The sequence below is a fragment of the Nomascus leucogenys genome, chromosome 7b, assembly GCF_006542625.1.
Source record: "Nomascus leucogenys isolate Asia chromosome 7b, Asia_NLE_v1, whole genome shotgun sequence".
Taxonomy (NCBI): domain Eukaryota; kingdom Metazoa; phylum Chordata; class Mammalia; order Primates; family Hylobatidae; genus Nomascus; species Nomascus leucogenys.
Genome location: NC_044387.1, coordinates 103,364,051 through 103,389,752, shown reverse-complemented (window position 1 = coordinate 103,389,752; position 25,702 = coordinate 103,364,051). Strand labels below are relative to the sequence as shown.

Here is a 25,702-nt window from a genome sequence, read left to right as displayed (position 1 = left end):
CCCATTTTTTACAGATTTAATTCTGTATGCGACACATCCAGAATTTTGTGTTTTATATGAAAGATAAAACATGTGTCACAGAGTCTTGTGTTTTAGATCCTGTCTGTGTGCAATGGGGGGATATAACAAGGAAAGGACTTGGTCCTTGCCCTGGGGAGCCAAGGTGAGGACAGCCAAGCAGATAACTAATTTGTCACACTAGGACTTGGCCAAGAAGGCCCTTAGCGTGGTGCAACGGGTTAGGAAGAAGACTGCTGCTCCAAGATTTAAATGATTCACCCAGTGCTACAGAGCTGGCAGGAAACATAACGAGGCAGCCTAACCAAGATCATTTCTTCAGATTAGTTCATGTCATGTCTGCACCTGCTTAGGTCTTCAGACAGTTCTCCCCTCTATTGGTCCTAGGTCTGGTCCTCCTACAGCTAGCATGAGTTTTGTCACCTGGTACCAAGGAGAACTAATTTGATATCTCCTCCACATGACAGACTTTCAAATATCTGAACACAACTGTGTTGTCTCCCAGGTCTGCTCCCCCAGACCCACACACCCCACTCCTCTCTACATGTCTCGCATTCCCCCTCCAGGCTAGCCTGCCAGTCTCCTGCCCTTACCCCAGCCGCTCCTCTCTACTCTGCAGTCTCATTCCATCTCTTATTATCTGACATTTATCTCTTCTCATATGGTTAATTTTTTCTCCTTCAGTCTATATTCAATGCCCCCTACCCTACAAAATCTTTCTTCAAACCTTCTGATTCTTCTTTTGACATTCACTTACTAACCATTCCTAACCATTCCCTCATCCTAACCTAGAGGCTGTAAACAGGAGGACTTTAGGAGGCCCCATCATAGAATTTCCCTTCTGCCACGTAACACTTAATCCTACAGTTACTTCACAAATACACTCTTGAAAGACAGTATTTGTGGGTGATTTGCCTTTGAAAAAGCACATGGCTCATGCTGTTGGATTTTGGGATCCAGATATAGTATCTGCAAAAGCTTCACTGCTTACAATATTCTATGTTAGGCCAGGCGTGGTGGCTCACGCCTGTAATCCCAGCACTTTGGGAGGTCGAGGCGGGCGGATCACAAGGTCAGGAGATCGAGAACATCCTATGAATGGTGAAACCCTGTCTCTACTAAAAACACAAAAAATTAGCCGGGCATGGTGGGGGGCGCTTGTAGTCCCAGCTACTCGGGAGGCTGAGGAGGAAGAATGGCGTGAACCCGGGAGACGGAGCTTGCAGTGAGCCGAGGTTGCGCCACTGCACTCCAGCCTGGGTGACAGAGTGAGACTCCATCTCAAAAAAAAAATAAAAATTCTATGTTAAAGGTGAAATTTTACATATAGCAATTATACTAATAATATAAAACACTTACTGAATGCTTATCATGTACCACACATGCTCTAATATACATGTGCGTAGGTTAAATCCTCATAAAACTCTGCAAAGTAGGTATATTTTTTCCATTTGAATAGCCCGGGCAGAGAAAAAAATGAACACTCCTCTCCAAATAAGCATGTGTTAGGGTCACACCCACGTCTCTCCAGTCAACATTTGTACTATAGGGCAGTGGTGGTTGCAAGCTCTGCCGCATAGGCCTTCACACTAAAAACCTTCACACTAAAAACCTTCCCAGTGTTGGCTCTGAAGAAGTAAAAAATAAAGTCTAGTTACGAATAAAAGGAAACATAGCTCATGAAAAGCAGGGCCAAAAAATTGAAAAATTACAAATAACAGGAAAAATATACATCATGGGTATGTGCCTCTTAAATTACTTCAGTATTTGACCAAAGATCAAAAGTCGCTTTTGAAAAATACTTTCCTCTTTTTTACATGATTTGTAAACCGAACAGCAATTTCTGGGTAAAACTGTATGCTTTACGCTTTCTTAAATGGGAGGTTATAACATGATTCCAAGTTAATTGTTCATATTGTCTGACTACTTAAGCTAAAAAAAGTTGGTGCTAATGAGACCAACATTGCGGATTACACCTCCCACAAGAGCTGTTTATCATAGAATCAATCTGAGAATGTTGGTTTACAGTAGCGGTTCTGAAACCTATGCGTGCATCTGATCTGACTCAACTGAAAGGCTTATGAAAACACAGACTGTTGGGGTCACCCTCAAGGTTTCCGACTCAGTAGATTTGGGAAGGGCCTGAGGATTTACATCTCTAAGTTCTGAGGTAATACTGATCGGTAAACTTCAGGGACCCAAAGTTCACCTTGAGTGCTATTGTTTAAAAGGCATAAATTAGATTGGATCCCTAATCCAACCAGGTGATAGAAAAATGGAAAACAAGCTCAAGTTAAAAACAAACCTGGAGGCTTTACAAGCATCTCTGCTATGAAAACGATGAAATATTTAAACAGAATTAATGGCTTAACAGTCCTCCTATTTGGAATAGTAGGACACTTCATTTAATTTTAAGTAAACATTTCCTTTCTTCAAAGGATACTTAACTAATATGAAAATAACTTCAAGAGCAAGGCTTTCTTTTTCCTTCATTTTCTCACTTATATATAAATAGTAACAGTACTCAACATCATTAGTTATTACGGAAATGCAAATCAAAACCACAGTGAAGCACCAGTTCACACCCACTATGATGGCTATCATTAAAAAACACACACACACAAGACATGAGTATTGACAAGGAGGTGGAGAAATGGGAACCCTGTACATTGTGGGTGGCACCGTAAAATGGTGCAGCCTCTGTAGAAAATGGTTTAGCAATTCCTCAAAAAGTTAAAATGGAATTACTATATGATCCCACAATACGACTTTTAGATCTACTTCTGAAGGAAGTGAAAATAGGTACTTGAGTAAGTACACATCTGTGCATGATCATAGCAGCATTATTCACAACAGCCAAAAGGTGGAAAGAGCCCAAATTCCCATCGACAGGTGAATGGATAAAAAAAAATTGTGGTATATACATGAAATGGAATATTATTCAGACAGAAAAAGGAATTAAGTATTTTATTTATACATGCTACAATATGGATGAACCGCCAAAACATTATGCTAAGTGAAAGAAGCCAGGCACAAAATGTCACATATTGTATGATTCCACTATATGAAATAGCTAGTTCACAAACGCATAAAAAAGGAAAGTAGGTTAATGGTTGCCAGGGGACAAGGAAAGGGGCAAATAGAAACTGCTTAGTGGGTACCTTGGAGGAGTGATGAAAATGTTCTGAAACTAAATACAGTGGTTGGTTGCACAACATTGTGAATGTACTTAATGCCACTGAATTGATAATTTTAAATGGTTAATTTACATTAGGTGAATTTCACTTCAGTAAGTTGGTTTTCAAAAGAAGTAGCAAGTATATAACAATGCCAAGACTTAAAGTGAATAAAATATTTTCACAAAAGATAGTAAAAACACGGGAAAATGTTAAACATCACTAATAATAAAAAAAAATGCCAAATACAATAAAATAATGAGGCTAAAATTTAAGCCTATTAAAATATCAAGTTTTTGCCTTTTTTCCTTTTTTTTGAGACAGGGTCTCACTCTGACATCCAGGCTGGAGTGCAGTGGGGCGATCATGGCTCAGCTCACTACAGCCTCGACCTCCCGGGCTGAAGCCATTCTAACACCTCAGCCTCCCAAGGAGCTAGAACTACAGGTACACACCAACATGCTTGGCTAAATTTCTTTTTTTTTTTTCCTTTGTAGACATGAGATCTGATGCCCAGGATGGTCTCAAACTCCTGGGCTCAAGTGATCCGCTCTCGTTGGCCTCCCAAAGTGCGGAGATTACAGGTATGAGCCACTGCTTCCGGCTGTTTTGCTTTGTCTTAGTGATGAAACTCACTCTGGTGAGGGTGTGGGGCATCAGCTACTTTCATTCATTGCTGGTGACTTTGTAACTTGATACAGTCCTTTTAAGAAACAATTTGGCAGTGTTAAAAAACCATTAAAATGTTGATTCCGGGTGGGGGAAGGGAGACTGTTAGGGAAAACAGCTAATGCATGCTGTGCGTAATACCTAGGTGATGAGGTGATAGCATGCTGTGCGTAATACCTAGGTGATGGGGTGATAGCACGCTGTGCGCAATACCTAGGTGATGGGGTGATAGCAGCTGGCTGGTGGGGGGGCTGTGCGAATACCTAGGTGATGGGGTGATAGCACGCTGTGCGCAATACCTAGGTGATGGGGTGATAGCACGCTGTGCGCAATACCTAGGTGATGGGGTGATAGCACGCTGTGCGCAATACCTAGGTGATGGGGTGATAGCACGCTGTGCGCAATACCTAGGTGATGGGGTGATAGCACGCTGTGCGCAATACCTAGGTGATGGGGTGATAGCACGCTGTGCGTAATACCTAGGTGATGGGGTGATAGCACGCTGTGCGAATACCTAGGTGGGGGGCAGGTGCGAATACCTAGGTGATGGGGTGATAGCACGCTGTGCGTAATACCTAGGTGATGGGGTGATAGCACGCTGTGCGTAATACCTAGGTGATGGGGTGATAGCACGCTGTGCGTAATACCTAGGTGATGGGGTGATAGCACGCTGTGCGTAATACCTAGGTGATGGGGTGATAGCACGCTGTGCGTAATACCTAGGTGATGGGGTGATAGCACGCTGTGCGTAATACCTAGGTGATGGGGTGATAGCACGCTGTGCGTAATACCTAGGTGATGGGGTGATAGCACGCTGTGCGTAATACCTAGGTGATGGGGTGATAGCACGCTGTGCGTAATACCTAGGTGATGGGGTGATAGCACGCTGTGCGTAATACCTAGGTGATGGGGTGATAGCACGCTGTGCGTAATACCTAGGTGATGGGGTGATAGCACGCTGTGCGTAATACCTAGGTGATGGGGTGATAGCACGCTGTGCGTAATACCTAGGTGATGGGGTGATAGCACGCTGTGCGTAATACCTAGGTGATGGGGTGATAGCAGCTGTGCGTAATACCTAGGTGATGGGGTGATAGCATGCTGTGCGTAATACCTAGGTGATGGGGTGATAGCATGCTGTGCGTAATACCTAGGTGATGGGGTGATAGGTGCGGCAAGACATCATGGCACACATTTACCTATGTAACAAACTGCACATTACTGCACATGTACCCCAGAACTTAAAATAAAAATATTTAAATTTTTTAAAATGTTAATTCCATTTAACCTAGAAATACTATTCTTGATTGTGTTGCATGAATCTTGTCCCACCTCCACAGGGATCAGCTGCCACCTAAGGCATGTTACTACACTCAGACTCAGTCTCTAGCCCAAACTATGAGCTTCTCAAAGGCAGGGATCCTGCCTTCTTCTCGCTCTCTAGCACAATGCCTAATGCCTACCTCATACACAGTCAACACATAATAAATGACTGAATGGAAGAAGAGTAGGAAGGAAGGCAGAAAGAAAACGTCAACTATATCATGAAAGGGTTGTGATTTATTCTTTCAAAAATTTTCTATGTAAACAGAAGTAATAGTATATGCATTTATTCAAATAACAATATGAAGGCTGGTATTAAGGTGTTAGTTGATACATATGTTTCCTGACAATGGAACAAGATACAAGAAAATCTTTCAATACTGCATCAAAATATTTGGTCTTGTGATTTATTTTTGCTATTATTACATTCTGTATCATAATGAATATCTTAGCAGAAAACAGATTTAAGTGACAAAGACATAACGGAATTTATCTCAAGTATTTCAATAATTCAGCAAGTTTTTAAAGTATTTTTATGCCACGGAAGAAAACAAAGTTGTCAAACAAACACTTTAACCTGAACCTCTTTTTCTCTCCTAAGAGAGAAATGTTTGCTTGTCAGATTATTTGGTTTTGAAAAATAGTCTGAAATTTTAAGTGGCTACGCCAGCAAAGAAGTCTATGAGTGTTTGAGAGAGGTAGAGAACTGAAAAAGGATTATTGTCCAAACAAATAACAGAAATCCACCAAGGCTGCCTCATTCCCAACCTGTAGTTCAACACACAGCCAGTCAGTTTCATGGTGGATAATAATTGCTCATGGACGAAGACTAGAAGAGGCTTGAGTATTCAGTCTGGAGAATGAGCTCCAGTCAGGACAACAAAGAAATGACACATAGCACACCTTTCTGAAGGGTCACAACTTCCCTTCTGAAGAGGTTAAATGATTAAAATACACCTATATTACTTTTATCAAAACTTACGAAACTGAGAGGACTTTAAAAAATCTCTATAACCTCACTACACAGGAATAATCCCAGTTAACAATATGATGTGTTTCACTCTAGGCTATGTTTTTTAAATAAATATATACATATGTAGATATAATATTATGTACAAAATATACATCATATTTTGGTATCAAACTAAAACTCTATGTATACTATAGTTTTCAATGTTGACTTAAAAATATACATTTTATAAAACAGTTAATAGATTCTCATTATGGAGAATACAGAAAATAAGAGGATAAACTGTTATTAAAGTCCTTGCTTCACTTTCCTGTAGAGTGGCATATATTCCAATACTTTGGTATTTTTTCAGTCCATGTATAAACTTATGTACAGTTGACTTCTGAACAACACAGGGGTTAGAGGTGCCAACTCCTTGCACAGCTGAAAATTCTCTTATAATTTTTGACTCCCTCAAAACTTAATTACTAATTGCCTACTGTTGACCGGAAGCCTCACCAATACATAAACAGTCACGTAACGTATTTTGTACACTGTATTATATACTGTATCCTTACAATAAACTAAGCTGGAGAAAAGAAAAAGTCATTAAGAAAACCATAAAGAAAAAGAAATACATTTACAGTACTGTACTGTATTTACTGATGTTTTAAGTTTAGGTTATCTATTTATACACCATGAATCGTCCATCTGAAATGGTGGAAACCTAAGCTGCAGACCTCAATCGACCGTAGATATCAAGCAATTCAATGTTTTCTTGTAAGGTCATTACTTTCTCCACTTCTTGGGAGCACTTCCAGCATCACAAGTGGCACTTTGTATGGGTCCCATGGTGTACTCAAGGTTTACGGTATTGCACTAAGTACAATGAAAAATACTTGAGAAGCATGAGAGATCACTTTTTACCGTGATACGCAATTTACCAGAGAGAGGAACGGCTTACATAGAGATGATTAGCATCACAGGGCATGTTAAGCGGATGTTCCCAACACTTGAGCTCACCACCACAAGGTGGCTATGCAATATCAATCATTACAGTAGTACAGTATACACTATAGTTAATTATATGCAGTTATGATTTAATACTGCCTCTTTACATTTGTTTACATTTCTCTCAACTGCAAATGGCATCATGTACACTTTGTAATGTGTGCATAAGTTTTGATAAATTTTGAAGCCTTATAATGGTGTGTATATTTTATGGTAGTAAATAATAAAACAGTCTAGTATCTACATATATTTTATGCATTCATGCCATACCTTTTTCTTAATTTTTTTCAATGTTTGTAGACTATGTAGTTCACGTAAGTTATTTCGAATTGTGGGAAATCTCCCTGCCCCCGCCTCAGGCAGCCACTCATCTACTTCCCGTCCCTACAGATTTGCCCTTTCTGGAATTGCATATAAATAAGATCATACAATTTGTGGTTTCTTGTGTCTAGCTTCTATCATTTGGCAAAATGTTTCAAAATAATAATGTTATTATATAACATGCATTAAGAATTCATTCTTTTTATTGCTGAATAGTATTTCACTCCACAGATACCACATTTTGCTTATCCATTTACCAGTTTACAGCTATATGGATTGTTTCCACTTCTAGCTACTATGAATGATGTTGCTATAAATGTTTGCATCCCAGTCTAGCTTTTGAGAGGCAAAAAAAAAAAAAAAAATAGACTTCAAGCTTGGTGAGACTGGCCAGGTTTCAGAACATGGTTGGCATGAGTTACAGGCACAGTATTCTACGAATACTAAACATCTAAGAAGAAAGAAATGTCAGCTAGTACCAACAAGATACCCTCATGAATACAAGGAAATCATGAGACAAGACGGCAAAGTGTGGAAGTACTACTTCACAGCTCAGAGGCAGGACACCTGCGTTGCAGATGCCTATGACAGCAACTACTGAAAAATCTACCAAAAGAAGCCCAGGAGAGGTCAAGGAGAAGCCAGTTGGCCTGATATACAGGTAGTAAAAATATCTTTAACACGTGCAATTCCCTCCACCTGGAACATCTTCTCTCCCTCCACTTTTCCACCATCCTGCCCCTTTTATAGTTTCACACTTAAACAGTTGTCTTCTTCTAAGATTCAACATCCTTAATAATTAATTCAAACATCATCTTCTTGGTGGACATCATGTTTTCCCAAAGCTGTCACTATTTAGTGACATTGTTAAGCTCTGGAAGTATTTTCCCATTCAAATATTTCACACAGTTTACATTTTTTAGTTGACTTCTCTGTTCAGTTCACCGAGTTCCTAGCAGCTGTTTCATCTCTGCATGCCAAGCACATACATGGTACATAGTGCTCAATGTTTGTTAGAGAAAACGGTGAGTGAGTGATTTCCAGAGAGATGTTTCCTTAGAGGTCCAGATTTATCAGAGAGCATCTCCCTGATCATTCTATAGCAGGGTATCTAATGGCCATATCAAACAACTCATAAAAAACAACTCTTTAACTTCCCCCTCATGACCACTTCTCCAGTCCCATTCCTCCCCCAAATGACCTCAGTTTGGAAAATGGCACCATCATCAACCCAGATGCTCACCTCACAACCCGGGAGGCGGTCATCCTTTATGCCTCCCTCTCCATCAACATCCTGCAGGCTTACCCTCCACCGCCCCATTTACAACTATTTTTCCTCCACCACCACCTCTCTAATCCAACCTATTAGCATCTCTTGCCCCGATTAACTTCCTAACTAGTTGTTACATTTCCACTCTCATCCCTCTATAACCCATTCTCCACACAGCAGCTGGTGGTCTTTTGAAAATAGTTTTTAAAATCTTACTTTTAATAAAAGATTTTAGTTAAAAAATACATGGATATACCCTCCTTGTAAAATATGAAAATACTGCAGACAATGCTAAGTCTCTTTGACCACCAGCTCTCATTCCAGTTCTCACACTCCTCTCTTCGGAAGTATCCACGACCACCGGGGCAGTATGTGTTCTTCCAGGCCTTTCTCTACATACGGCCTAGAAAATATAATATACTGTGCACATCGCTCTGAGGTTTACTTTTTTCATTCAACAATTCATGAGGCTTTTCATGTTGCTACCTCATTTTTTATAGTAAGTTTTTAAATTTTATGTCACAGGAGCATCTTTTATAATAAGCTTGGATCACAGTTTAGCCCTTCCAGTATCGTCTGGTACTGATAGCCATTTTAATTGTATCCAAAACAACACTGTACTGAATATCCCTGAATGAGCTCTGAGTTAGATACTGACAAGTATTTTACTCAGACACAGATTCATAAAGTCAACCTCAGAAAGCACTGCCTGCTATGCTGCTCCTGCAGTACGGGGACTTGGGGCCATGGTGCCTTAGCCTTACTTGTAGTTCTCGATTATGCACCCTGAAGCCTGCTGCTCCCGAAGGGAGAGCTCAGCTAGATCAGACTGAGTCCAAGCTTCCATGCAGCAAGCTCACTGGTGTAAAGGCACAGCTGCTGTCAGTGGAGAGTTATAAGAACTAACTCAGCCATAGCTTGTGGGGAAGTATCTAGAGCTTCAGTTCCATCCTCTGATTTTTACCATTTTTTTTTTTTTTAAGAGACTCTGGGCAGCACAGCAAGACTTCAGGGACTTTAGGGTCTTGCTCTACTGCTCAGGCTGGGCTGCAGCCTCGAACTCCTGGGCTCCAGTGATCCTCCTGCCTCAGCTTCAAGAGTAAGCTAGGATTTACAGGTATGTGCCACTATGCCTGGCTAATTTTTAAATTTTTTTTGTTGTTGTTGTAGAAACAAGGTCTCACTGTGTAGCCCAGGCTGGTCTCAAACTCCTAGGCTCAAGTGATCCTCCCACATTGGCATCCCAAAGAGTTGAAATTACAGGCATTAGCCACTGTCTGGCCCTGATTTTAACTTCTTTTGTAGTCTGCAGCTATTGTTACATTTAGAGACAAAATAAATGAATTTCACAATAAATTTCAAAATGTTCATAATGTGAAGTTGGTGTTATTTCAGTATATCTCAACTCTTAATCTTGCCTGGATAAATGCAAGAAGAAAGTATGTTGGTTTGGCCACATGATCATTGCATTTCTGTGGGATTTAACTGAACAAATGTCCTAATGCTATAGTGATGCTGTTAGTAGGGCCTGGTCTTTAACTAAGGGATCTCTACATAATTGACCTAAATGGAGTTACCCAGCATTGACTCTCAGTGATCTTCCAGGGTCCCAAAGTGAAGAAGAAATTCAGTTAAGCACGGGCCTTCTAGAATGTGAAGATCATGGAGGCAGCTGGCCAGATTACTAGACAATTAAACCAAGTCTAACTGCTTCCCAAAAAAGCTTTAAGAAGGTAAATGAGTCAGTCAGTCAATCTCCGTGCACCTGTAGCTTCTCAGGCCAGAGAAAAAGCACATGCTGGAAAGCATGCTTAACATTTCAAAGATGACTATTTATAGACATCCAAAAAATGTATGCCCATGTTCATAAATGTTACTCTTTTTTTTTCTAACATCATCTAAGGCATTTTAAACTTAGATTTGTGTTTCTATTATAGTCTGCTTCTACAAAATGTTCACTTTTTTATATATAATGTCTATTAAGAAGAGGAAACAGCCTTCTTATTCTTGAAACTTGTTAAACAACAAAGGAGCTTCTGACCAAAGGCCCTACAATTTCCTTCTTTGATTTCTTTGTATTAAATTGTTTTATACTAATTTACAAAGGTTCTATTTTTATTGTCATAATCTGACTCTTTTGTGTTATGCATATATTTCACCAAGACCAATTTGAATTTTTTTCTAAACACATTTTTGGTGACCAAACAATTTCACAGATCATGCATGATCCTCAGCCTTGAGATTTTTACATGGTTATTTCACTTTATTCTCTAGTTGACGATGTAATACCAGCTAGAAGGAGATACTTGTTGTGGAAGTCACAGATTTACAGGTTGCTTATTACCCCAGCAGAGATGACTAATGCATGAGTCTATCTAAAGTAGTCACTATCTATCATGGCATACAGTTTATTTCTTTAATGCTATTATCATGTCTTAATTTATCTCCTTTATTGCTCTAGTCCTCCTCCCTACCTCCCCATGACTTATTTTGTCCACCACTGTAGTCCTTAGTGGCTAGAACAGTGACTGCTGCTTATTCAACATGTGTTCAATGAACCTATCTTCTGGTGACCACATCTGCACTGGTGACCCCTTCAACCGTACACTAAGTCACGCTTAGCTTTTGCAAGTATTTGTTTTGCAGTATTGAAAAACTCCTCCATGAGGAGGGCACAGCATTCTGCCCAGAGCGTGAAGCCGGTGTTGCTTGGCTGCAGCTGCCATTTGCCACTGATGATCATTCTTCTCTTCCCCTGTGAGAGTAAGAAGGAGAGGATGCAGTCTGAGTGGTTCAAAAAAATTAAAAAGAACAAAAATAAAAATAAAAGGGCTGGGCATGGTGGCTCACGGCTGTAATCCTAGCACTTTGGTGAGCCGAGGTGGGTGGATCACCTGAGGTCAGGAGTTCGAGACCAGCCTGGCCAAAATGGTGAAACCCCGTCTCTACTAAAAATACAAAAATTAGCTGGGAGTGGTGGCAGGCGCCTGTAATCCTAGCTACTCGGGAGGCAGAGGCAGGAGAATTGCTTGAACCTGGGAGGTGGGGGTTGCAGTGGGCCGAGATTGCGCCACTACACTCCAGCCTGAGTGACAAGAGTGATACTGCGTCTCAAAAAATAAATAAATAAAAATAAAAAATAAAAAAACTCCTTATCCTGGCCCTGAGTACAATTAAAAGACAAACTGAAAGAATCACAGATTTTTTTAAGCTCCAGGGCTGGAATTTCAAGAACCAACAGAAAACTAAGAAATGTTCCTAAGCAGCCTAAAGAATGGTACTAACATGCCACAACTCAATCCCGTACCTACTATTTGCTTTGCTATTTAAACACATGACTGAATTTTTATAGCTTACATGGAGACTTTCTTTGGTGGTATTTCCGTGTGCTCTCTAGCCTCTATGTTCCTCTGGCATAGCACCAGATCCTCCAAGCACTAAAAATTAGACATATGGAATGTGAGGAATGTTTGATAACTATACTAACTTCAGAGATCAGCCCTTAGTCATAAAAATGCATGCCCTTTGAGCTTAGACTCAAATTCAATTTGAAGCAAACGTAAGTCATGAGGCTGAATGCTGGCAAAGTATGCAAGGTGAAGTGGGGTGGGCTGGGAAAACTCTAAATATAGTTCCTCATCACAGTGAAGACAAATACTGCTTCTTTGTTTTGATTGAATGTGCAAAGCACTGCGTGGCTAAGTTTTAGATTAGTAGCACCTGGGTTAGAAAAACAAACCATTAAAAAATAAAACGTGCTCTGTTTCCCAGTGCTTTCACGAACATCTCCTTATCAGGGCCTCATCTTTATTTATCTTTTTCTATAGGTGCTAGTTCTGTTCAAGATTAATTAAAAGCAAAAAATCAAGTACAAAAAACGATGCTTTGAGGAACTGTTCTAGTCCAGAAGAGAAATAACAACCAGTTGCAGCATGTTTACCATGATGGGATTGAAATTTTTAAGGGAAAAAAAGTTATAAAAGAATTTTTGAGGTCAGGCACAGTGGCTCACACCTGTAATCCCAGCACTTTGGGAGGCTGATGTGGGCAGATCATTTGAGCTCAGGAGTTTGGGGCCAGCCTGGACAACATGACAAAACCCCATCTCTACAAAAAATACAAAAAATTAACTGGGTATGGTGGCATGTGCCTGTGGTCCCAGCTACTTGGGAGGCTGAGATGGGAGGATCACCTGAACCCAGGAGATCAAGACTACAGTGAGCCAAGACCACACCAGTGCACTCCAGCCTGGGCAACAGAGACACTGTCTCAAAAACAAGAACAAAAAAAGAAATAAATAAAAAAGAAATTTTGAAACTACATAATTTATGCTAGATGTCAGATGATGTTAGCTATGCTAGATGTTAAATGATGTTATGGAACTATTTTTTTCATTTTCCATAGGTATGATAATCATAGTCCTGTAAGAGAATATTTTTGTTCCTGGGAAATGTATGCTGAACTATTTAGGAGAGAAGGGTCATAATAGCTGTCTGTACCTTACCTTCAAATGTTACAGCAAGAGAGAAAATATAGACACAAATATATTTACCTTACATATACCATATATACTGGGAAATGTATGCTGAACTATTTAGGAGTGAAGGGTCATATCTGTACCTTACCTTCAAATGTTACAGCAAAAGAGAAAATATAGACATAGATATATTTATCTTACATATACCATATATACTTGTAGAATATTACAGAGAGAGAGCGCAAGAGAGACAGAAAGAGAGGAGAAGAAGGAGAAGGAAGAGGAGGAGGAAGACATGATAAAAGTAGCAAAAAGTTAATTGTCAGATCTAAGAGCGGGATATATATAATGGTGTCCATTCTACTGTTTCCATTTTTTCTTATGTTTGAAAATTTTCAAAATAAAAAGTTGGGAGGATAAAATTCATTATTAAAGAACTTCCAGGCCGGGCGCAGTGGCTCATGCCTGTAATCCCAGTGCTTTGGGAGGCTGAGGCGGGTGGATCACGAGGTCACGAGATCTAGACCAGCCCGACCAACATGGTGAAACCCCATCTCTAATAAAAATAGAAAAATTAGCTGGGCGTGGTGGCACGTGCCTGTAATCCCAGCTACTCCGGAGGCTGAGGCAGAATTGCTTGAACCTGGAAAGCAGAGGTTGCAGTGAGCCGAGATCACACCACTGCACTCCAGCCTGGTGACGGAGCGAGACTCCATCTCAAAAAAAAAAAAAAAAAGAACTTCCAGTAAACACTACACAGATTTCATATATGTGCTTACCTATATTCCCTCTAGAAAATAGCAGAAAAGGGATTTTTAAAAAGGCATAAACACAAAAGGACAATGGGAAGGTCAGCAGATAAGAACAACAAAATTTGGGACAGTGGAAAGCAAACTGCAGCGTGGTAAGTGATTCAGCAGACGTGAAAAACAGAAAGCCTAGGTTAGTAACAGAGAAAGCCCAGAAGCAGATCCATTCATACTGCAAAAGCCTGAAACAGCTCAGGAATTCCAGCACTAAAGACTTCAGACAGAGGGTGTGACCACGGAGGACTCGCCAGAAGTCTGTTAAGAAGCAGTCAGACCCCCTGCCTGCCTTTGCCCAACCTGGGCAGAAACAGAAGGTTTATTCTCTAGAAAGACTTAATCAGATGGGCTGTGGACTTCCAGGTGGCTGGGACTGCTGAAAGGAGTACCTTATTAAAAACAGGGAACATTATAGAGTGTGCACACATGAACAGCAAGCATCCCAAGCCCCACTTCCATTACTCAGTTTGCAGAACCCAGGAGCTGGGCTTACATTTGTCAGGCCGGAGAACTGGAGGGTTTTTCCTGGGAAAACTAACCAGACCAAGAGAAAAGATCTACTGACTTTAACATCTGGGAGTGCCTTAACAGAAACGCTAAGCCAGATCACTGCCATATGACTACCCCACCCACTAGTAGAGAGCTTCCAAACAGCTTTTTGTGCCTCATTCTTAAATATGACTGAGAGCTGTCTCAGTAGGACAGGCTAGATAATGCTGCAATAAAAAACAATACCAAAGTCTCAGTGGTTAAAAACAACAAACATTTACTTCCCATTCAAGCCAAGTCCAAAGTGGCTCTGGATGAATCCCCCAGCAGCTGCCCCCCACCCAGTGTGGAGCATTCCACACTGCATCTTGGGTGCTTGTGGCATCTCCAATCTCAACACAAGCATCGATCATCCAGGTAGGGGAGACGTGCACATCACTTCTGTTTGCAATCCACTGGTCAAAACAAGTCACATGGAGGCAGGGAAGTTAATCCTGTCTCCTGTGTCTGGAAGGAGTGAAGAGCCAGAATGGTTGGTATTACTTATCTCAAATGCAAAAGCTAAGAATACTAGTCCCCTAAAATGAAAGCAGAAACTAAAACAACACTGAAAAAATAAAACTGAAGAATTCATTTCTTCAGAGATATTGAAGAAAACTTCAATTAGCATCTTCAGAGAGACAGAACAGGTTACCATCAAAAGAAAAATATGTGGCCAGGCACAGTAGCTCACACGTGCAATCCCAACACTTTGGGAGGCCAAGGCAGGAAGATCGCTTAAGCCTGAGAGTTTGAGACCAGCCTGGGCAACATAACAAGACCCCACCTCTACAAAAACAAAGAAATTAAAAAATTAGCCAGGCATGGGCACATGCTTGTGGTCCCAGCTACTCAGGAGGATGAGGTGGGAGGATCACTTGAGCCTAGGAGGTCAAGGCTGCAGTGAGCTGTGATTACACCACTGCACTCCAGCCTGGGTGACAGAGCACCTTGTGGGGTGAGGAGGGGAGGGGAGGAGAGGGGAGAGAAGGGGAGGGGAGGTAAATAAATACATACATAAATATTTGGAGAAAAGAATTTAAAAATTCCTGGAAATGAACAATATGATGGCAGAAACCATCTATTGACAAATTAAAAGATCAAGTTTAAAAAATTTCCCAAAGAGTAAGACAGAAGGGAAAAGATAAGGAAAGTGAACAACCAATCTAGGAGGTCTAATATCTGACTTGCATGAGTTCCAGAGAGAGAGAACAAAGTAAATACAAAGAGAAAAATATTATCAAAGTACTAGTGCAAGAAAATTTCCCTAAACTGAATCGGAATGACACTGGTTTCTTGATTATATATGACCCACCTAGCACAATGGTTACAAAAGGCCTACATCAACACTCAACATTGTTGAAATTTTAGAACATGAGGACAAAAACAAAACCCAAAAACTTCAGAGAGGAATCAGGTCACAAAGAGGAAACAAACAAATAACAACAACAACAACAAAACAAGAAACATAAAAGCATGAGACTTCTCAAACACAACATTGGAAGCTACAAGTCAGTAAAGCAGTACCATCGAATTTTTACTCCAAATTACTTCCAACCTGGAATTATGTCCCTAGCTAAAATATTAATCACATACGACAGCAGAATAATGGCATTTGTGGAGATGCAAAGCCTCAACAAATCTATGCTCCCTTTCCAACACTACTCCACCAAAACAGAGAATAAACCAAGAAAACTGGAAGACATGATATCCAGAATATGAGCACCCAACACAGGAAATGACAAATGAAACCTGCAAGATGACAGTAAATGGAGGCCATAGGACGACAGTGTGCAGCAGTTACAATGATTAACCAGGACAAACTTGGGATTAAGAACAGAAGGTGCAGGAGGTTCCAAACCAACAGAATACACAGTGTGCTGGAATGTACTGAAAGGAGATTTATAATTCTGGCCACAAATTGGTAATAGGAATATAGAGAAGTAAGCCAATGGAAAAAAGAGATGATTATTAACTACAGAGAAAACAAAAGGAAATGCAATCATAGTACACCAGATAGGTCATCCATGAATAATATTTACATAGTCATAAAAATGTAAACATAGACTACTGATTTCTTTACAAGGTGATAGAAAACACCAAGAGGATGAGGGGAGGGAGGCACATGTGCATGAGGAAGGCACAGTAAGAAAGCTGAATCCTCAACCAGGGCAGGAAGTCAGTTCTCAAAATCCAAAGCTAAGAAGTCGAGATAGACAGATAAAGTTATTTAAAAACACAGAGGCAAATACCAAAAGAAACTTTTAAATATGTAAATGTGGTCAACTCTAGAGAGAGTGAATCAAGTGTGGGGGAGAGTAGTGGGTCACAGGATGCCTGTCTTTGCTTTGGGAACCTAGTTGAGTGTTTGTTAATCATTTACAGATATAACTTTGATTAACATAAAGTTTTAAAATCTCCCACTGTTTCCAATTTTAATTTTAAAAGTCAGAAAACTTTCCCTACCATGTTTATTTACGGATTTCAAATTTACCTCTAAAGAAATCTCATAAAACTTTAGTTACATTTGCTCAGAGATTATGTAAAATATATTTTTCAGTACTCCAAAATACATAATATAAAAATATGAAGATATTACCAATATACACTTTTAGTATAACTAAACTCTAGTGAATCTTAAATCAAATTTTAAAACATAAGTATTATACCTTGTTCTTCCAGCTTTCATTTGGAAATTCCAGTCAATATATTGTTAAAAGACACCAAATAATATATATGAAAAGTATTCTATACAGAGTTAAAGCACAACATAAATGTTTTCACTTTTATTTTTTAACCCTTGACCCTGATCTCAATGAGGCTAATTGGAAAGACTGAGTCTAACTGGAAAGATAAGGCACATGAAGAAATGTTTATAATCTAAGGCAGTTTGGTTAAGAACTCTGTAAACAGTACAAAGAAGAAATGAAGGCCTTTGATTAGAAAAGCTTCCTTATGGTTGCATCTGAAATAATGGATGTCACTGTAAGCTCTCATCAGTTACCTTCTCTCTTCATTTTACAAAGTGGAAAGCCAAATTGATTTGAAGAAATTACTTTTTCTAAATGTCATAATAGGAGACTGAGGCAGGAGGATCACTTAAAGCCAAGAGTACAAGACCAGCCTAGGAAATATAGCGAGACTCTGTTTCTATTTAAAAAAAAAAAAAATTAATTAGCTGGTGTAATCCCAGCTACTCAGGAGGCTGAAGCAGAAGGATCACTTGAGGAGTTCAAGGTTACAGTAAGCTATGATCATGCTACTGCACTCCGGTCTGGCTGGCAGAGCGAGACCCTGTCACTTAAAAAATAAATAAATAAATAAATCACAACATGATGACTATTTATTTCTCTTCCCTGTTATTTCTCCCGTGCTCTCAATAAATAGTATGAAAATCAATAGAAATGCAATATCATGTCACAAAAGTACATCTCAGCATCCCAGGCTCCCCAGGTTTCACCTTCAGGACTTTTACCTCTCTCTGTGCCAACCCTTTGCAATACATGTTCCCAAGCCTGCTCTCCTCAAAAGTGCTTTTCTCTTTACCCCACCCGCCGTCCACGTACCCCACAGGCATCCTAATGACTGACTCCAGGACTTGAGAGCTGGAAAGTTTGTCCAAGGAAGCCCCTGAAACTGTTGTCAGGTGTCTGAAGAGCATGTTCGTGCAAGGCTATGCAATGTTTTAGTTTATATACTTCGAGCCTCACTCAGTGAGGCTGAACTGGTTAGCTGGTCCCCCATTGTGACTCTAGGTGTCTGCCTCCTGAATCTGTTTTAAGACAGATAATGGATCAAGCATGACCCGCTATTTTCTACAGTGGAAATCGTTCTCTGGCCAAGGGCACAATAACTGTTAATCTAATGCTTGGGTCTTTTTAAGTTCATAAGCATCTGGAATACTAATCCTCTCAGCATTATTTCTGCTATAGCTTTCTGTTCACTTTTTCCAACAAATCAACTATCCTTCAAATAACTTGAAAACCTACTTTCCGAATAAAAGCATCCTTTGAATTATACTGTTCTTTTGAAGCTCAAATTAGTATCCACGAGAAAATATTGATTTACAGCAGCTTCTCTACTTAGGTAAAAGTCTACCTGATTGCTTATATTAAAGTAAGCTAGAAATCGAGTTTTCAAAAGTGTTCCTGCAATGAAAACATAATTTTACATGAATATTTACTTGAAAATATAATTATTAGAAATTTAGTAATTCACTGGTCTGAGAGGAACTTGCAGCACTTTATTTAATGCTTCTTTATGCACAGTCTTAAATGTCCAAAATTACTTGCTTTAACATAAATACTATATTATATAAACAAATTAGGCTTATATGCATAAAGATATTCACCCTATTATATAGGTATCCCATGGTCATTCCAAAATCGTATTTTTTAAGGGGTCTCTCTGATGGCCACCCAAAAACATAATGATTAAGAAAAACATGGCCAGATGCAGTGGCTCACACACGTAATCCCAGCACTTTAGGAGGCTGTGGCAGGAGAATCACTTGAGGCCAGGAGTTCAAGAATAGTCTGGCAACATGGTGAGACTCCACCTCTACGAAAAAAAAAAAAATTATTTTAAAAGCTTTGAGTCCGTGTTACAGCTCTTTTAGAATTCATCTAGCAGGTTTTCCAGTCTTCGATAAATGTGTAAAAAACACATGAAGCATACTTGTCAGTCCTTCCTCAACTCTTAACAGCTTTATAGCAACACGTAAAATTTCAAGGAGCATCAATAATGATTAAGTAAAATTAAAAGTTTCATGTGCCAATGATTTGTAAGTTTATACCTAACTGATCAATTCTGTTGATTTTACAACTTCTGAATGTTTTTTAAATATGCACATATAAATTTTAGAGGCTGGGCGTGGTGGTTCATGCCTGTAATCCCAGCACTTTGGAAGGCCAAGGCAGGCAGATTATCTGAGGTCAGGAGTTCAAGACCAGCCTGACCAACATGGAGAAACCCCATCTCTACTAAAAACAGAAAATTAGCCAGGCGTGGTGGTGCACACCTGTAATACCAGCTACTCGGGAGGCTGAGCCAGAAGAACCACTTGAACCTGGGAGGCGGAGGTTGTGGCGAGCCGAGATCGTGCCATTGCACTCCGGCCTGGGCAACAAGAGCGAAACTCTGTCTCAAAAAAAAAAAAAAAAATTATAATACTATATGCCATAAAATGACATTTCATATTTAAAGAGTTTTTTAAAACTCTTCTATTCACATGCCATAATCTGAAACCCTATTTCACTGAATGAGAATGGTATCTGTTGTCCTCATTTTTTCATTTTTATCCTTAACAATTTCTAGCACAGCCAGTGCATACAATGGCAATGACACCCAGGGATGGAATGATTAGTTCCATCACAACTAAGTCAAGACACAGACACTGATGTGACACCAACAAAAGTAAATAATGGAGTCTCCAAAATAAAGCTCCATAGTAAAGTTAAATACCCACTGCACAAGAAACCACAGCATCTAGGTTCTAACCCCATCTCTATGAATAGCTTGCTGGGAGAGTTTTGACATTTAACATTCTGTCTGATTGCCAATTTTCTTCTTCTATAAAATGATAATGTTTGACTCAAAGATCCAAAGTCAATTCATGCTCTAAAACTTAATGATTTTTTTAGGTTTTGTGACATTTCACTGTACACTGTAGTAATTTATATCTTATTTTCCCACTAATTTAGAAAAATATCTAAATGATCCTTAATTGGCAATGGGTCCTAAGAATTTTGTTTTAAATCCCTGTTACCTAAAAGAGCCCTTTTTTATATCTCGCAGTAGATACAAGGATCTTTCTAAATCTTTAAAAAAAAAAAAAAAAAAAAGAAAGAAAAGAAAAGAAAAAAAGTCAGCCGGGCGTGGTGGCTCATGCCTGTAATCCCAGCACTTTGAGAGGCGAAGGTAGATGGATCACAAGGTCAGGAGATAGAGACCATCCTGGCCAACATGGAGAAACCCTGTCTCTACTAAAAATACAAAAAATTGGCTGGGCATGGTGGCACGCGCATGTAGTCCCAGCTACTCGGGAGGCTGAGGCAGGAGAATCGCTTGAACCCAGGAGGCAGAGGTTGCACTGAGCCAAGATCGCGTCACTGCACTCCAGCCTGGTGACAAAGCGAGACATCACCTCAAAAAAAAAAAAAAAAAAAAAAAAAATCACAAGCTTCCATGGCCAACTACATAAAATCAAGGTATCTAGTCTGGCATTCAGGATACTCAAAATTTGACCTCAACTCACCTCCCAACCTTCATTTCCAGTGATTCCCTTTCCCGTTCCCAAAGCTACAGTCAAACTAAACATGTTTTTTCTAAGTGCACCAAAGTGTTCCATCACCCATGTTTTCTGTTTATGCCATTTATCTTTACCTAGACTCTTCTCTATCTCCACTAAGCCAAGTCTTACCTGATTCTCAAAGCTAGGGGGACCATCCATATAATTTATCACACAAACTGGAACAATTTTGACCAGAAAGATGTTAATTGGAGGGGACATCAGGACATCCGGAGTAAACTGGGGCTGACCCAAGCAGACTGAGAGATATGATAGCTCTACACAAAGCCCAGCTCAAATGCACATCTATCAGAAATAACCTCTCTCTCCCTTAAATCTCTGCCACACTTTTCAGTTGTATCTCTTCTCACTTATCATTTCTGCATGTATTCGAGCTATGTGTATAAAAGGCTTTATTCTCCCTAACTAACCTGAGTCATCATTATCCCCACAATGTCTAGCATACAGTAGGTTCTCAATAAATGTCTAATGGGATGAATTATTTCCTAGGTATGTCTAACTCCAGTATATAAAATTAGGTTTTCTCGAATCAGTGCATGCCTTTTAAAAATCAACACCAGAGTTCACACAGAGAAGAACCACACTCCGTGGCCATATGAAAGTTCTGTGTTCCTCAGAGATGTCCCATGTTCACAAACCATGGTGGTTTGTCCTGATGTGAAACTTCCATGGTGCAAATGACAAATCCATATATGATGTCATACAGGCTGGGACAGAAACCATATTGCCCAGCCACTTGGTGCCTTGGTAACAACTACATGTCTAGGCTCTGGTGCTAGATCTACAGAACTCTCTGCTTCCAATTTGTGAGGAGATAGTTCAAGAAGAGCATTGTTTCAACTTAGGAGAGCTTTGGCTCTCAGGACACAGAGCTGAGAGATTACCTTTTTATCCAATAAGGTTTTGACTACCCTGGATCCCAAAGTATTTGATCTTACCTTTCTTATGATATTGACTACCTTCTAGTTATATATTCTAGACACCTGAGGGTCCAAGGCTGTAATCACTGATCTTTGTATACTTCAGAGTACACAGAATAACTACACATCATACATACTCAACAAATATTGGTTGAATTAATTTTAAAAACAAATGAGTAAATGACTTGAGATTGTTCACCAACTGAAACAAGACTTCTCATGGCCCTGCTGAAGCATGTTTCAAATACACACGAACTCAGGCCTGCTTCACTCATGTATTCCAACTCCTTTATAGGCAAAAAAAAAATCCTGTGAGATAGATATAATGAGGCCCCACTTTACAAAACACTATGGCTCACAAAAGTGAAGAGCACTGTCCAGAATGAGCAGCCAAGGGACAGCCAGTTCTGAAATCGAGACATTCTGCCAACACAGGAGCACTGCAATGAACTTGACAGACATGGCATTTATATAAAGAAAATATTTACAAGTTTGATGGCTATTCTCATCCCCGAATGCCACAGGCTACAGTGGACAAATACCCCAAATGCCTTACCCAATTCTATCAATTTCTCTGAAATCAAGGAAGGAGAAAAAAAAAAAGCTTTCATTATCTGCATCTTTCAGCCACTAGTACAGATAAACCTGGCTATATCTGGGGGAGGGAGTAACATAAATGAGAGAAAAAAAGAATGTAGGACAAAATTAGAAGTAGAAAGCTTTAATTTGTATGTTCTCATTACTAACACAAGATCTCAATTTATTAAATTACATGTAGATACTAACAGTATGATATCAGTGTGGCACTCTTCATCACAAGCACACATTAAAACACTGCTAGATAAATGTATCGAGTTATTCTGAGGACTCCATAAATGAGACACTTTGTCATCTGGAATGTCTACCTGAAGACAGACTCTTTTACTATGACAGAAAGTCTTATGAATTAAACAAAAGCATTTTTTAAAAATCAAACACACTTATTTTTTTGTCCAAGTGTATTTCATCACACCACATTCAAATTCCACAATGTAAGATTTGGATGAAAAAGAAAAAGTTCCATTTGGTGCCAGTTTTTAAGGTTCTTTGATTACCTATATAGTTTCTACATTCTTTGTAACAGTAATTAAATGTCAGCCTCAATGGGCTTCAGTCCTATTTGCTATGAGTCTGAAGGCATGAGAAGTATGTAGCATTTATATAACAGGAAATATCTAAAAGCATTCTGCTGAGATTTCCTTCCCCCACACCCCCTTCCACACCCATTCCTTAAACTGCCTTCAAAAGGCCTGCTGTGTTCTCTAAAAATTAAACATTAGTTACTAAAAGAAATAGTGTACCTATTCCTCAGCACATCTCCACTAAAGTTGTATTTAGCCTGGCTTAAATAGCTTCTCAAGCCTAGCACCTGACCCTTAATGCTCAAATATTTTAATGTCATAGAGGCCAAAGATGCTTTTCTGTTGTTATCAGGGTGGAATTTAGGAGGAAAGAAGAAGGCTTCCCAACTCAGCTTTCCACTCTCCACACACCAAACCCCAGTCAAGAGGCCCTTCCAAAGCCCTGACATGAATGTGTCCCTGACACTCCAAGTCAGAAGAGGCCCTTGTACCTCTTCTACCCTCTCTAACCCCCTACTCCCTGTCCTACCCTCAAACCAACTTTGTCCAACCATGATTTGAATTCCCATGGGCATCTACCCAGTAAATACAAGACTCTGAAACAAATGGAATGTGAAATGCACAGACCCAGGAATGTTTGTGTTATGCTAGAGGTAATGATTGTTAATCCAGCTCTTAAATGAGTCTAACATTTACTATTAGTTATTAGTACCTCTGCAGCAGTACTTATTACTATTAGTTATTATTAGTTATCAATACCTCTAGTTTACTAAATGCCTAAAATGTGCCTTTTCTACAGTATACCATTAGTCATTAAAAATCCTTACGGTAACCAGGATGTGGATGTCACTTAACTGGAGGCTGCCACATGGAATTGGCACCCAGCCAACTATAATTTGCCTGGCCTCTTGAAAACATGTGCCCATGTCCTCAGAAGTCAAGCACTGCCCAAGGATACCCACAAGGCCTGCTCCACCAAGGAGCATCCTCATAACAGGTGAGTCAAGTAGGCCTAAACCCAATGCATTCGAGGACCCATACCCACAAGAAAGGACTTACTTCTCTGCTGCTGGTTTCAGAGCCATTCATATCATAGGGTTTTTCTCCAACAGTGTGAACTGTCTAAAGAGCTTCCCAAAATTATTTTTAGCTTTTTTAAAAAAGGTGGGAATTCCTTAGTTCTAATTTTCTCTGCCTTTTGAAGATCAACTCCTAATCTCTTCTTTCTGTGCCACTACTTAAAAAAATATATATATATATGCACACCAAATCACATAATGCAGGGGGCACTCACCTACGTTAAGTCATAACATTTTCCAAGTAAAATATCACGGAGCTTAAGATCATGCAATCTTACTAAATGAAATTAGAGCAGAAGGTGAATCTCTTAATATGGACCTTCTTAATTGCTGCTCACAGAAATCATTTTGTCCAAAGTGCAAGAGACAATTTTAATTTCAGTTCCATTTTCTCATTATCCTCAAAAACTCTAATAGTACCATTTTGTTAAATTGAGTCAATCCCAACTGAATAGAGTAATTCAAGAAGTTGACTCAATTGTCCATAGGAACACTAATTTCATTTTATCTAAAATTAATATAACCTGGAACATTAAAGCTAGCCACTCCCATTAATCTTGCCACCTTATTTGATGATTCAATTCTAACTATAATTATGTTATACAATTTGAGGCACCCAATAGCTAGATCACAAATCACTTTTGTATTATGACCTAGAAAATACCCACCATCTCTTCACAAAATTGAAACTTCTGAATTAAATTTAATAATTTTGAGCACCATCCACATACAATAACACAATCAAGACAAAGGGTACTTCCAAAGTAACTTAGCAATGACCTGTAATGTAGGTCAAGTCAAACAACCAAAATGAAAAATAAAGGAAACAGAGACGGATCCTAACTGACACTGAGTTATGCCCCAAACACTCATTGGTAGTCAGCTGTTTCGCACTCGGGTTATTCATTTTGTCATGCCCCCAAACCAGATCACAGAAGTCTCAACCTCACAGCTTACCTAAACAAAGTTCTCTGCATCCTCCCTATCACGTGACCAGTTTTTTTTTACTGGACTGATTTGTTGTTCTGTTCTTACTATCCCCTGCAGCTATGGGCTCTGGGCTTCTCTTCTGGTGGTGAAAGAACAGATTTCTCAGCTTCCAGCTGCACTCCACTGATGGATGGCTATTCCGGCAGCTCAGGGCAGGGGTGAGCTGGCAGTGTGGGGTGTGGACTAGAAAGAGTGAGGAGCTACTGGCAGTCAACATCACCTTGGCATACTTTAAGTACTAAACATCTCCCAAGACACTTATTTTCTAATCTCTCTGTGGCCACGTGAACGGGTCTGCCTGCTTTCCTTTTACTGTCGCCACTTTTTAATAGTTCCAGTTTTTCCCCTTTATGGGTTCACTGAAGAAAGTCTTACAGCTTTGCTTTACCCTCTTTTTGTCCCTAATGGAAATCGCTGTTTTATCTCAAAGCTTTTTACTGCTAGGCACTCATGTAAAAGGGCTCCTTCCTTTGAAGCCATCTCATCTCACCAAGGCACTAGAGAGAAAAACAAAAATGGAACACCAGGAAATAAAGGTGCTTCTTGGAACACAAAAGAAAGATGAATACATTGGAAAAGGCAAAGCCCTTGATAAGGCCTTGGGATTGTGGATGAGACCCTAAGGACATGCTCTAGAATAACCAAACAACCACTAACCTAGATTAACCAGACAAGGGGGAAATGATGACGATGCTGGAAGGGGAGGAGGGGCCTCTGTTGGAAGAAGGAATGGG

The 25,702-nt window shown here is 39.7% G+C and overlaps 1 protein-coding gene and 1 pseudogene across 1 annotated transcript in view; one reads left to right on the top strand and one right to left on the bottom strand.

Moving 5' to 3' along the window:
- WWC2 (WW and C2 domain containing 2) overlaps positions 1-25,702 on the bottom strand; it is a 225,794-nt gene that overhangs the window by 135,691 nt on the left and 64,401 nt on the right. The gene's annotated exons all lie outside the window — the stretch shown is intronic.
- LOC115836208 lies at positions 11,347-11,530 on the top strand (annotated as a pseudogene).